The 12,232-nt window shown below is 42.6% G+C and overlaps 1 protein-coding gene across 1 annotated transcript in view; it reads left to right on the forward strand.

Moving 5' to 3' along the window:
- Positions 1–12,232, forward strand: part of grhl2b (grainyhead-like transcription factor 2b) — a 136,668-nt gene that overhangs the window by 5,001 nt on the left and 119,435 nt on the right. The gene's annotated exons all lie outside the window — the stretch shown is intronic.

Consider the following 12,232-nt stretch of genomic DNA (forward strand, 5'->3'; position numbering starts at 1 on the left):
TTTGCAACATATTCACAGACTGTGTGGCTTCAGGTCCCTACTCCACCACTACCACATATATACTGTACAAGTCCATGTGTAAAAAAATAACAATATGGGGATGAGGTAGTTGGGTTGGCTATTTACAGATGCGCTGTGTACAGGTGCAGTGATCGGTAAGCTGCTCTGACAGCTGATGCTTAAAGTTAGTGAGGGAGATATAAGCCTCCAGCTTCAGGGACTTTTGCAATTTGTTCCAGTCTTGGGCAGCTCAGGTCCTCCGAGAGAGAGAAAGAAAGAGAGAATTAGAGAGAGCATATGACTGACTGTGTATATTGGTCCCTGACTTCCCTGAAAAGTAGCATATCGTGGGGGGCTATTCGATGCTAATGCAGTACGCCACAGGATGTTTTTGTGCTGGTCAAGGGCATTCAAGTTAGGAGTGAAGCAGGGGCTATATCTGTTCTTAGTTCTACATTTTTTTAAACGGGCATGCTTATTAAGATGGTTAGGAAAGCACTTTTTTAGAACAACCAGGCATCCTCTAGTGATGGGATGAGGTCAATATCCTTCCAGGATACCCGGGCCAGGTCGATTAGAAAGGCCTGCTCACTGAAGTGTTTTAGGGAACGTTTGACAGTGATGAGGGGTGGTATTTTGACTGCGGACCCATTACGGACGCAGGCAGTGAGGCAGTGATCGCTGAGATCCTGGTTGAAGACAGCAGAGGTTTATTTAGAGGGCAGGATGGTCAGGATGATATCTATGAGAGTGCCCATGTTTACGGATATAGGCTTGTACCTGGTAGGTTTCTTGATAATTTGCGTGAGATTGAGGGCATCTAGCTTAGATTGTAGGATGGCCCGAGTAAGCATGTCCCAGTTTAGGTCACCTAACAGTACGAACTCTGAAGATAGATGGGGGGCAATCAATTCACATATGGTGTCCAGAGCATAGCTGGGGGCTGAGGGGGGTCTTTAACAAGTGGCATTAGTGAGAGACTTATTTCTCGATAGGTGGAGTTTTAAAAGTAGAAGCTCAAATTTTTGGGGCACAGACTTGGATAGTAAGACAGAACTCTGCAGGCTATCTCTGCAGTAGATTGCAACTCCGCCCCCTTTTGGCAGTTCTATCTTGATGGAAAATGTTGTAGTTGGGGATGGAAATTTCTGAATTTTTGGTGGCCTTCCTAAGCCAAGATTCAGACACAGCTAGGACATCAGGGTTGGCGGAGTGTGCTAAAGCAGTGAATAAAACAATCTTAGGGAGGAGGCTTCTGATGTTAACATGAATGAAACCAAGGCTTTTACGGTTAGAGAAGTCAACAAATGAGAGCGCCTGGGGAATAGGTGTACTGGTGGCTACAGGGCCTGGGTTAACCTCTACATCACCAGAGGAACAGAGGAGGAGTAGGATAAGGGTACGGCTAAAGGCTATAAAAACTGGTCATGTAGTGCGTTGGGAACAGAGAAAAAAAGGAGCAGATTTCTGGGAGTGGTAGAATAGATTCAGGGCATAATGTACAGACTAGGGTATGGTAGGATGTGAGTACAGTGGAGGTAAACCTAGGCATTGACTGACGATGAGAGAGGTTGCATCTCTGGAGGCACCAGTTAAGCCAGGTGAGGTCTCCGCATGCGTAGGGGGTGGGACAAAAGAGCTATCTAAGGCATGTTGAGCGGGAATGGGGGCTCTACAGTGAAGTAAAACAATATAAACTAACAGAAACAGCAGTAGACAAGGCATATTGGCATTAGAAAGAGGCATAAAGCAATCACAGGTGTTGTTCATGAGAGCTAAGACAACAACGGGTAAAAGGCGATGAATGGGCAGAGTGGGTCAGTTAGGTGCACACAGGGCCTGAGTTCGAGGCTGGAGCCGACAGATAAACAAAATCAGGTACATTGTTATTGAACAGTCCAGCAGGCATCAGCCTTGTGGCCGAGTGATTATAGGGTCCAATGAGCAGCAATAGGTGAGTCAGGGAGCCGTTCGGTAGTAACTACTGCGCTAGGCCAGCGGGAGACAGAAAGCTAGCGGGCCGGGGATAGCAGATGGGTCTTCGGCGACGTCGCAATGGAAAACCACATCGGACAATTACATCGGCAGACCAGTCGTGATGGATAGGAGGGGCTCCGTGTCAACAACAAAGTGTCCAGGCCAATTGGCAAAAGAGGTATTGTAGCCCAAGAATTAGCTGGTATACTCCGTCGGTTGGCCGGGAGATGGGCCTAGCTCGAGGCTAACTGGTGCTTGCTTCGGGACTGGTGCTTGCTGCGATGATCTGGTGTAATGGTCCAGAGATTGCAGCAGGAATCCGGTGAGGAGAAAAGCAGTCCGATATGCTGTGGGTTGATATCGCGCTGTGCAGACCGGCAGGTAATTGTCCGAGCTAAAGCTGGCTGGTGTCCGAGCTAAAGGTGAAGACCGCTAGCAGTGGCTAACAATGACTAGTAGATAGTTAGCTGGCTAGCTCCTGATGGAAGTTCCAGTTATAAGGTATAAAAAATAGCAGAACCGTACCACATTGGGTGAGGTGGGTTGCAGGAAAGTATATTTAGTTTGTAGATGGAAAGTGAGATTAAAATATATACGAGAAAGAAAACGTCTCCCTGTTTTAGCTACTGTTGTGTCAATATGTTTTGATCATGACAGTTTACAATCCAGGGTTACTCCAAGCAATTTAGTCACCTCAACCTGCTCAATTTCAACATTATTTATTACAATATTTATTTGAGGTTTAGGGTTTAATGAATGATTTGTCCCAAATACAATGCTTTTAGTTTTAGAAATATTTAGGACTAACTTATTCCTTGCCACCCACTCTGAAACTAACTGCAACCCTTTGTTAAGTGTTTCAGTCGCAGTCGCTGGTCAGTTGTACTTAGATGTGTAGTTTCAGCATTTGTTGCTGGCATGTCATGCCTAAATTTGCTATTCTTGCCAATGAAAAAATAATTCAAATAAGTTGGAAATATAAGTTGGTTTTGTGATGAATGAGCCGTCTGATTCATTGAATGATGGAGCTGAGTTTGCCTTTTTCCCCAGAATTTCATTTAAGGTGCTCCAAAGCTTTTTACTAGTATTCATTATTTCACTTATCATTTCATAGTGTAGTTTCTTCTTCTTTTTATTCAGTTTAGTCACATGATTTCTCAATTTGCAATACGTTTGCCAATCAGTTGTGCAGCCAGACTTATTTGCCATTCCTTTTGCCTCATCCCTCTCAAACATACAATTTTTCAATTCCTCATCAATCCACGGGGATTTAACAGTTTTTACAGTCATTTTCTTTATGGGTTCATGTTTATTAGCAACTTGTATAAGCAATTTCATACATGTGTCAAGTGTCTTTTTGCTCCTCATTACACACCACGGACCAACAGATATTCTTTACGATAAACAACAAAGGAATGACTACAAAACTTCTTGTATGACCTCTTATACACTATATTTAGGGTTGCACATTTTGGGGAATAGTCAGATGTGGAAACTTTCCTTGGGAATTAACCGGAATATATGGGAATTAACAGGAATATATGCAAATTAATATTAATACCATTTAAATGTAGATGTTTTTTGTTTTGGATATATTTACCATTTCATATGGAGACAGAAACATAAACCTTTTACATTATCATAAGTAGACATAATTGCAAATTATTAAATCCTTCCAATAGAAATGTAAAAAACAGTTTAGTTACAAATTGAACTTTAATTAAATGAGTTGACTCTTCACATAGGATGATTTCACTGAACAACAAAAGACAGGGAATATTGAATGATCCCCAATGATCAATAACATCTCCCAAAAACGTTTTCAACAGAATGTAAAATGATAGTCTACAAACTAAAGCTTTGGTTGTCTTGATCTCAGGCTTCCATGTCTTCTCCCTGGACCTCCTCAATGTCCACCTCTTGAACATCAGACTCTGAGGCCTCATCTTCACTGTCACTTTCCAATCTTGTTGAGGATGGCTCATTGTCAGGCTCAAAAAGCATCAAATTTGCCCGGATGGCCACCAGTTTTTCAACCCTTGTATTGGGCAGCCTGTTGCATGCTTTGGTGTGTGTGTTCCCAAACAAGGACCAGTTGCGCTCTGAGACGGCTGATGTTGGTGGGATTTGGCAACAGGGGAAAAAGCCTCAGATCCACAAAGTCCCTTCCACCATGTGGCTGATGAGATGTGTTGCTATGACTGCCATATTGCATCTCCATCCCAAAGCCCTTGCATGGAAGTGTACTTCACCAGACTACCAAGAACCTTGTCCTCATCCAGGCCAAGGTGGCGAGACACGGTTGTGATGACATCATAGGCCTTGTTGATCTGCGCACCAGACAGGATGTTCTTGCCAGCATACTTGGGGTCCAACATCTACCCTGCGGTGTGTATGGGCTTCAGGAAGAAGTCTTCATGCTTTTTGATGTATTTCAGAACTGTAGTTGCCTCTTCTCGGAGCAACAGTGAAGTGGGTAGGGCAGTATGGATTTCTTCTCTTACATCTGCAAGCAGAGTCTGGACATCAGACAGGATGGCATTGTCTCCCTCAATCCGTGCAATGGCTACTGCTATTGTTATTTTGGTTAGGTCAGGTTGTGACATGGGTGATGTATGTGTTTTTGTCTTGTCTAGGGGTTTTTGTATGTTTATGGGGCTGTCACCTTTCTAGGTATTTTGTATGTCTATGGTTCCCTAGATTGGTTCTCAATTAGAGGCAGCTGTCTATCGTTGTCTCTGATTGGGAACCATATTTAGGCAGCCATATTCTGTGGGTACTTTGCGGGTGATTGTTTCCTGTCTTTGTGTTCTCTGCACCAGATAGGACTGTTTCGGTTTTGCCATGTTTGTTATTTTGTAAAGTGTGTTCAGTTTTTCCCCTATTAAAACATGGTCACCTACCACGCTGCGTATTGGTCCGATCCTTGCTACACCTCTTCGGAGGAAGAGGAGGAAATCAGCCATGACAGCTGTAGGTTTCAGGAGTTTCAGGCTGCTTACCACTCTCTCCTAAAATACATCAGCATTTCTCTGACTACGTTCCTCCACTGGGGAAAATGATGAATGAGACACCTTATTTATAGCAACTACTCATGGTCCTCCTGGAATCAGAAGTTTTTTTGACTACCTCAAATAGCAGTAGAGGGACTTTTGTCAGAGGTTGCTTGTCGTGAGCTCTGAGGGAACTTTATGCACTTTGTTGCATTCTTCACATATGATTTGGCACAGTATTTGCAAATGTACACAGCTTTTCCTTTACATTAGCTGCAGTGAAATGTCTCCACACATCAGATAGTGCCGGTGGCATTTTCCTGTAAAGATTAGAAAACAAATTGTAAAAAAAAACAATTCCATGTACTGATATAGTTAATAGTTAAGGAGTTAGATTAAACAACTCCTTTGTAAGATCAATGTTTTAAAATGTATGGAAACAGGTGAATTAACACTCCTCAGTTAGCAGGCTCAATGAAGCTAAACCCCACATGGTAGCAAAAACTAACTAGCAGAAATTGGTAACAAGTTAGAAATGATTTAAAAACACTTTTCTGTAGGCTACTATTTACTAGTAAACAAAATAATTATGTATGCCATATAAAATATATTCACCCCACCCAGTTTCGTAATCAAAACTTACCATAAAGCATGTAGTCCTTGGCTCAGACAGTGTAGTAGTGTGGGCTTAATAGCATCTCATCTCATCTCATTGTGCAAGATCTTGAGAATCAGCTGTACATGTGATGGTAGAATGCACTGTGCATGCAGAGGGTTACAATTCCATTGAATTGAGGATAGGTTAACTAAAATATGCTACAAGACCGAGAATTGCCTTGTGTGTCCCACAAAAAAGGTTCCCTGTTACAAGATAACTTAGCTTATAACTGAAAATGCCCCACATTCCAGGGCTTAACTTCCTATGGAAAATTACAGGAACAATCCGGGAATTTACTGGATTCCGACCCTTTGCAACCCTAACTATATTAGGCCCAGCCTTTGGAACTTTGGTTTTCCTAGATATTGCTACTATATTGTGATCATTACATCCGATGGATCTGGATACTGCTTTCAAGCACATTTCTGCAGCATTAGTAAATATGTGATCAATACATGTTGATGATTTCATTCTTGTGCTGTTTGTAACTACACTGGTAGGTTGACTGATAACCTGAACCAGGTTGCAGTTATTAGTTACAGTTTGAAGTTTTTTCTTGAGTGAGCATCTTGATTAAAGCCAGTCAATATTTAAATCGCCGAGAAAATATACCCCTATGTTGATTTCAAGCATTTCACACGTTATCGAGATGCTGACTGTTAGCACTTGGTTCTGTAGCAGCTTCCCACCAGAATGGGCTTTAGGTGAGCAGATGAACCTGTAGCCATATTACTTCAACAGTATTTAACATGATATCCTCTCTAATCTTTACAGGAATGTGGTTCTGAATATAAACAGCAACACCTCCACCATTGGCATTTCTATCTTTTCCATAAATATTATAACCTTGTATTGCTACCACTGTATTATCAAAGGTTTTATCTAAGTGAGTTTCAGAGATAGTCAGAATATGAATGTCATCTGTTACTAAAAATTTATTGATTTCTTAAGCTACATATATTAACGTGGGCTATTTTGAGCCCTTTCTTCAGCGATGATTACTTGCTTTCATTGCTTTATTGGGAGGTTTAGCAGCAGTAGAGGTGCTCATGTTATTTATGTTAATGCAGGGTGAGCTGCTCACAGTGGACTTCCTTCTAGGGCACACCGGCTTAGTGCTAACAGTATACATCTGGTTCATATGCACATGATTACTGCACACAATAGCTGTAGGATCAGCAGAGGCATTCAGGGCAGTTAAAGCAACATAAATTAGATTGCATATATTTTGTCTACTGATGCCCCTGGTGTAATGTACAATTGCTGAAGCATTATGAAAACTCTGCATCACAACAGTAGGGATTAGCTGAGCTGGGCTTGAGTTATTGATAAATCATTGTCTCAACACAGCTGTAGTATGCTGTGAAAGGATCCAGGAACCCAAATGATTTGGGTGGATCACATCCTCCTTGTATAACATGTTTTGTTTCCAAATGTTATCGAAATTGTCAACAAAAGTTACACCCATAGAGCTACAATAGTCACGTAGCCAGTTGTGAAGAGAAAGAATCCTGAGACATTGTTCAATGCCACGATTCAGAGATGGCAGAGGGCCAGATATGATTGATCTTTTGTTAGGGTTTAGAAGAGAGTCAATCAACTCTTTAAAATCCCATTTCAACTGTTCAGAGCTGCCCTTCTTAATGTGATTACAACCCACATGGACTAGGATAGAATGGATTTCAATGTCCTGGTGTAGTACATTCAGGAGCAACTTAGTAATGTCATTAAATCCCACATGGATAGGATAGAATCAATGTCCTGGTGTAGTGCATTCAGGAGCAGCTTAATAATGTCATTAAAACCCACATGGATAGGATAGAATCAATGTCCTGGTGTAGTGCATTCAGGAGCAGCTTAGTAATGTCATTAAAACCCACATGGACTAGGATAGAATCAATGTTTATGTCCTGGTGTAGTACATTCAGGAGCAGCTTAGTTATGTTATTAGAACCCACATGGACTAGGATAGAATCAATGTCCTGATGTAGTAATTTCAGGAGCAGCTTAGTAATGTTATTAAAACCCACATGGACTAGGATAGAATCAATGTTTATGTCCTGGTGTAGTACATTCGGGAGCAGTTTAGTAATTTCATTAAAACACACATGGACTGACTAGGATAGAATCAATGTCCCGGTGTAGTGCATTCAGGAGCAGCTTAGTAATGTTATTAAAACCCACATGGATAGGATAGAATCAATGTCCTGGTGTAGTACATTCAGGAGAAGCGTAGTAAATGTTATTAAATCCCACATGGACTAGGATAGAATCAATGTCTTGATGTAGTACATTCAGGAGCAGCATAGTAATGTCATTAAAACACACATGGACTAGGATAGAATGGATTTCCATGTCCTGGTGTAGTACATTCGGGAGCAGCTTAGTAATGTCATTTACTCGAGCTCCGGGACCGGACATTGTTTTTGCATCAGGAACGGTCACATTTCTTACCATGGAGCTGCCCAGATTCACCGCTGGCGAGAAGGATGAGGAAATCCGCCCACTCCCACTTCTCAGGATTCAGAGAACCCTTTATGTATGGGCAAGAGGCAGGATAACTTGAGCCCATTGCTCCCGGGGCCTGTGGCAGGCCTCCGACAGATGGAGAAGCCCCGCTCGATCCAGAACAGGGACGGAAGGTTGTCAACATCGACTAAGAATTCAGAGTTGTAGGCACTGCGACTGCAGACACGACTCGTGACATGCGACCATCGTTGATCGTCTTGCTCCTCTTGCTGTGCTCCTTCGACTCCACTATCAGATGGGGGAGCTCCAGGCAACACCGGCCAGTTGGATAACGACAAACGACAAGGCGGAGATGCATCCAACAAGCGTGAACGTCGTCCAGCCACCGGCGTAGAAAATGTAAACATTCTACTCTGCGTTTTCCCCAGTTTCTTACGTAGGCTGGCGATCTGCGTGATCAATGAATCCACCTCAAACCTATAATCCTCGGCAAGTAAACAATTGCCGCATTGGAACTCTGAGTGGTCCAGTTTGTCCCGTAACAGTGGGTAATAGATACCGCTCCTACAGTGCTGGAGATGTATTTCTCCAGACAAAGAGGACTTCAGTCCAAAACTCATCTGGTACCAACTTCATTAGCCTGATGGCTAGCAGCTTAGCGTCAATGTCAAGCAGGCTTCAACCTGTTTGTTAAGTGGGATTCCGGGACAAGAAATAGCTGTCCTTGCTGTTCAAAGCTTATAGCTATTCTCTGCCCTGAAGCTCTCTAACCTGCTAATTAGAATATACCTATTGTCCATCCTGAAGCTCTCTAACCTGCTGATTAGAGATATTGTTGGTCCTGAAGTTCTCTAACCTGCAGATTAGAGCTTTTGTCCGTCCTGAAGTTCTCTAACCTGCTGATTAGAGCTATTGTCTGTCCTGAATCTCTCTAACCTGCTGATTAGAGCTATTGTCTGTCCTGAAGCTCTCTAACCTGCTGATTAGAATATAGTTATTGTCTGTCCTGAAGCTCTCTAACCTGCTGATTAGAGCTATTGTCTGTCCTGAAGCTCTCTAACCTGCTGATTAGAATATAGTTATTGTCTGTCCTGAAGCTCTCTAACCTGCTGATTAGAGCTATTGTCTGTCCTGAAGCTCTCTAACCTTCTTTAGACTGTGTGTGTGTGTGTGTGTGTGTGTGTGTGTGTGTGTGTGTGTGTGTGTGTGTGTGTGTGTGTGTGTGTGTGTGTGTGTGTGTGTGTGTGTGTGTGTGTGTGTGTGTGTGTGTGTGTGTGTGTGTGTGTATATATATATGCAGTGTGTATCAGTGTGTATAATAAGTGTGTTTGTGTACAGTTGAAGTCAGAAGTTGACATACACCTTAGCCAAATACATTTAAACTCAGTTTTCCACAATTCCTGACATATAATCCTAGTAAAAATGCCCTGTCTTAGGTCAGGTAGGATCACAACTTTATTTTAAGAATGTGAAATGTCAGAATATTTTTTTTATTTTACTAGGCAAGTCAGTTAAGAACAAATTCTTATTTTCAATGACAGCCTAGGAACAGTGGGTTAACTGCCTGTTCAGGGGCAGAACAACAGATTTGTACCTTGTCAGCTCGGGGATTATGAACTTGCAACCTTCCGGTTACTAGTCCAACACTCTAACCACTACCCTGCCGTAGAGAGAATGATTTATTTCAGATTTTATTTCTTTCATCACATTCCCAGTGGGTCAGAAGTTTACATACACTCAATAAGCACAGTGGGGAGAACAAGTATTTGATACACTGCCGATTTTCCAGGCTTTCCTACTTACAAAGCATGTAGAGGTCTGTAATTTTTATCATAGGTACACTTCAACTGCGAGAGACGGAATCTAAAACAAAAATCCATTGCATTTTATTGCATGACATAAGTATTTGATCACCTACCAACCAGTAAGAATTCCGTCTCTCACAGACCTGTTAGTTTTTCTTTAAGAAGCCCCCCTATTCTCCACTCATTACCTGTATTAATTGCACCTGTTTGAACTTGTTTCCTGTATAAAAGACACCTGTCCACACACTCAATCAAACAGACTCCAACCTCTCCACAATGACCAAGACCAGAGAGCTTTGTAAGGACATCAGGGATAAATTGTAGACCGGCACAAGGCTGGGATGGGTTACAGCACAATAGGCAAGCAGCTTGGTGAGAAGGCAACAACTGTTTGTGCAATTATTAGAAAATGGATGAAGTTCAAGATGACGGTCAATCACTCTCGGTCTGGGGCTCCATGCAAGATCTCACCTCGTGGGGCATCAATGATCATGCGGAAGGTGAGGGATCAGCCCAGAACTACACGGCAGGACCTGGTCAATGACCTGAAGAGAGCTGGGACCACAGTCTCAAAGAAAACCATTAGTAACACACTACGCCATCGTGGATTAAGCGCATGTCCAGGCCCGTCTGAAGTTTGCCAATGACCATCTGGATGATCCAGAGGAGGAATGGGAGAAGGTCATGTGGTCTGATGAGACAAAAATAGAGCTTTTTGGTCTAAACTCCACTCGCTGTGTTTGGAGGAAGAAGAAGGATGAGTACAACCCCACGAACACCATCCCAACCGTGAAGCATGGAGGTGGAAACATCCTTCTTTTGGCATGCTTTTCTGCAAAGGGGACAGGACGACTGCACCGTATTGAGGGGAGGATGGATGGGGCCATGTATCGTGAGATCTTGGCCAACAACCTCCTTACTTCAGTAAGAGCATTGAAGATGAGTCGTGGCTGGGTCTTCCAGCATGGCAACGACGCGAAACACACAGCCAGGGCAATTAAGGAGTGGCTCTGTAAGAAGCATTTCAAGGTCATGGAGTGGCCTAGCCAGTCTCCAGACCTGAACCCAATAGAACATCTTTGGAGGGAGCTGAAAGTTCGTATTGCCCAGCGACAGCCCCGAAACCTGAAGGATCTGGAGAAGGTCTGCATGGAGGAGTGGGCCAAAATCCCTGCTGCAGTGTGTGCAAACCTGGTCAAGAACTACAGGAAACATATGATCTCTGTAATTGCAAACAAAGGTTTCTGTACCAAATATTAAGTTCTGCTTTTCTGATGTATCAAATACTTATGTCATGCAATAAAATGCTAATTAATTACTTCAAAATCATACAATGTGATTTTCTGGATTTTTGTTTTAGATTCTGTCTCTCACAGTTGAAGTCTACCTATGATGAAAATGACAGACCTCTACATGCTTTGTAAGTAGGAAAACCTGCTAAATCGGGCAGTGTATCAAATACTCCCCACTGTATTTGGTAGCATTGCCTTTAAATTGTTTAACTTGGGTCAAACATTTGGGTAGCCTTCCACAAGCTTCCCACAATAAGTGGGGAGGAATTTTGGTATAAACTGAGTCAGGTTTGTAGGCATACTTGCTCGCACACGCTTTTTCAGTTCTGCCCACACATTTTCTATAGGGTTGAGGTCAGGGCTTTGTGATGGCCACTCCAATACCTTGACTTAAGCCATTTTGCCACACATTTGGAAGTATGCATTGTACGTTTGGAAGACCCATTTACGATCAAGCTTTAACTACCTGACTGATGTCTTGGGATGTTGCTTCCATATGTCTACTTAATTTTACCTCCTCATGTTGAAATCTATTTTGCAAGCCTCCCCCTTATTCCTCCAAACATAACGACGGTCATTATGGCCAAACAGTTCTATTTCTGCTTCATCAGACCAGAGGACATTTCTCCAAAAAGTACAATCTTTATCATCATGTGCAGTTTCAAACCTTAGTCTGGCTTTTTTATAGCGGTTTTGGAGCAGTGGCTTCTTCCTTGCTAAGCAGCCTTTCAGGTTATGTCGATATAGGACTCATTTTACTGTGGATAGATACTTTTTAACCTGTTTCCTCCAGCATCTTCACAAGGTCTTTTGCTGTTGTTCTGGGATTGATTTGCACTTTTCACACCAAAGTGCGTTCATCTCTAGGAGACAGAACACGTCTCCTTCCTGAGCGGTATGACGGCTGTGTGGTCTCATGGTGAATATACTTGCGTACCATTGTTTGTGCAGATGAACGTGGTACCTTCATACGTTTGGAAATTGCTCCCAAGGGTGAACCAGACTTGTGGATGTCTACAATTTTTTTCTGAGGTCTTG

This window comes from Oncorhynchus tshawytscha, linkage group LG31 (assembly GCF_018296145.1).
Source record: "Oncorhynchus tshawytscha isolate Ot180627B linkage group LG31, Otsh_v2.0, whole genome shotgun sequence".
Lineage (NCBI taxonomy): Eukaryota > Metazoa > Chordata > Actinopteri > Salmoniformes > Salmonidae > Oncorhynchus > Oncorhynchus tshawytscha.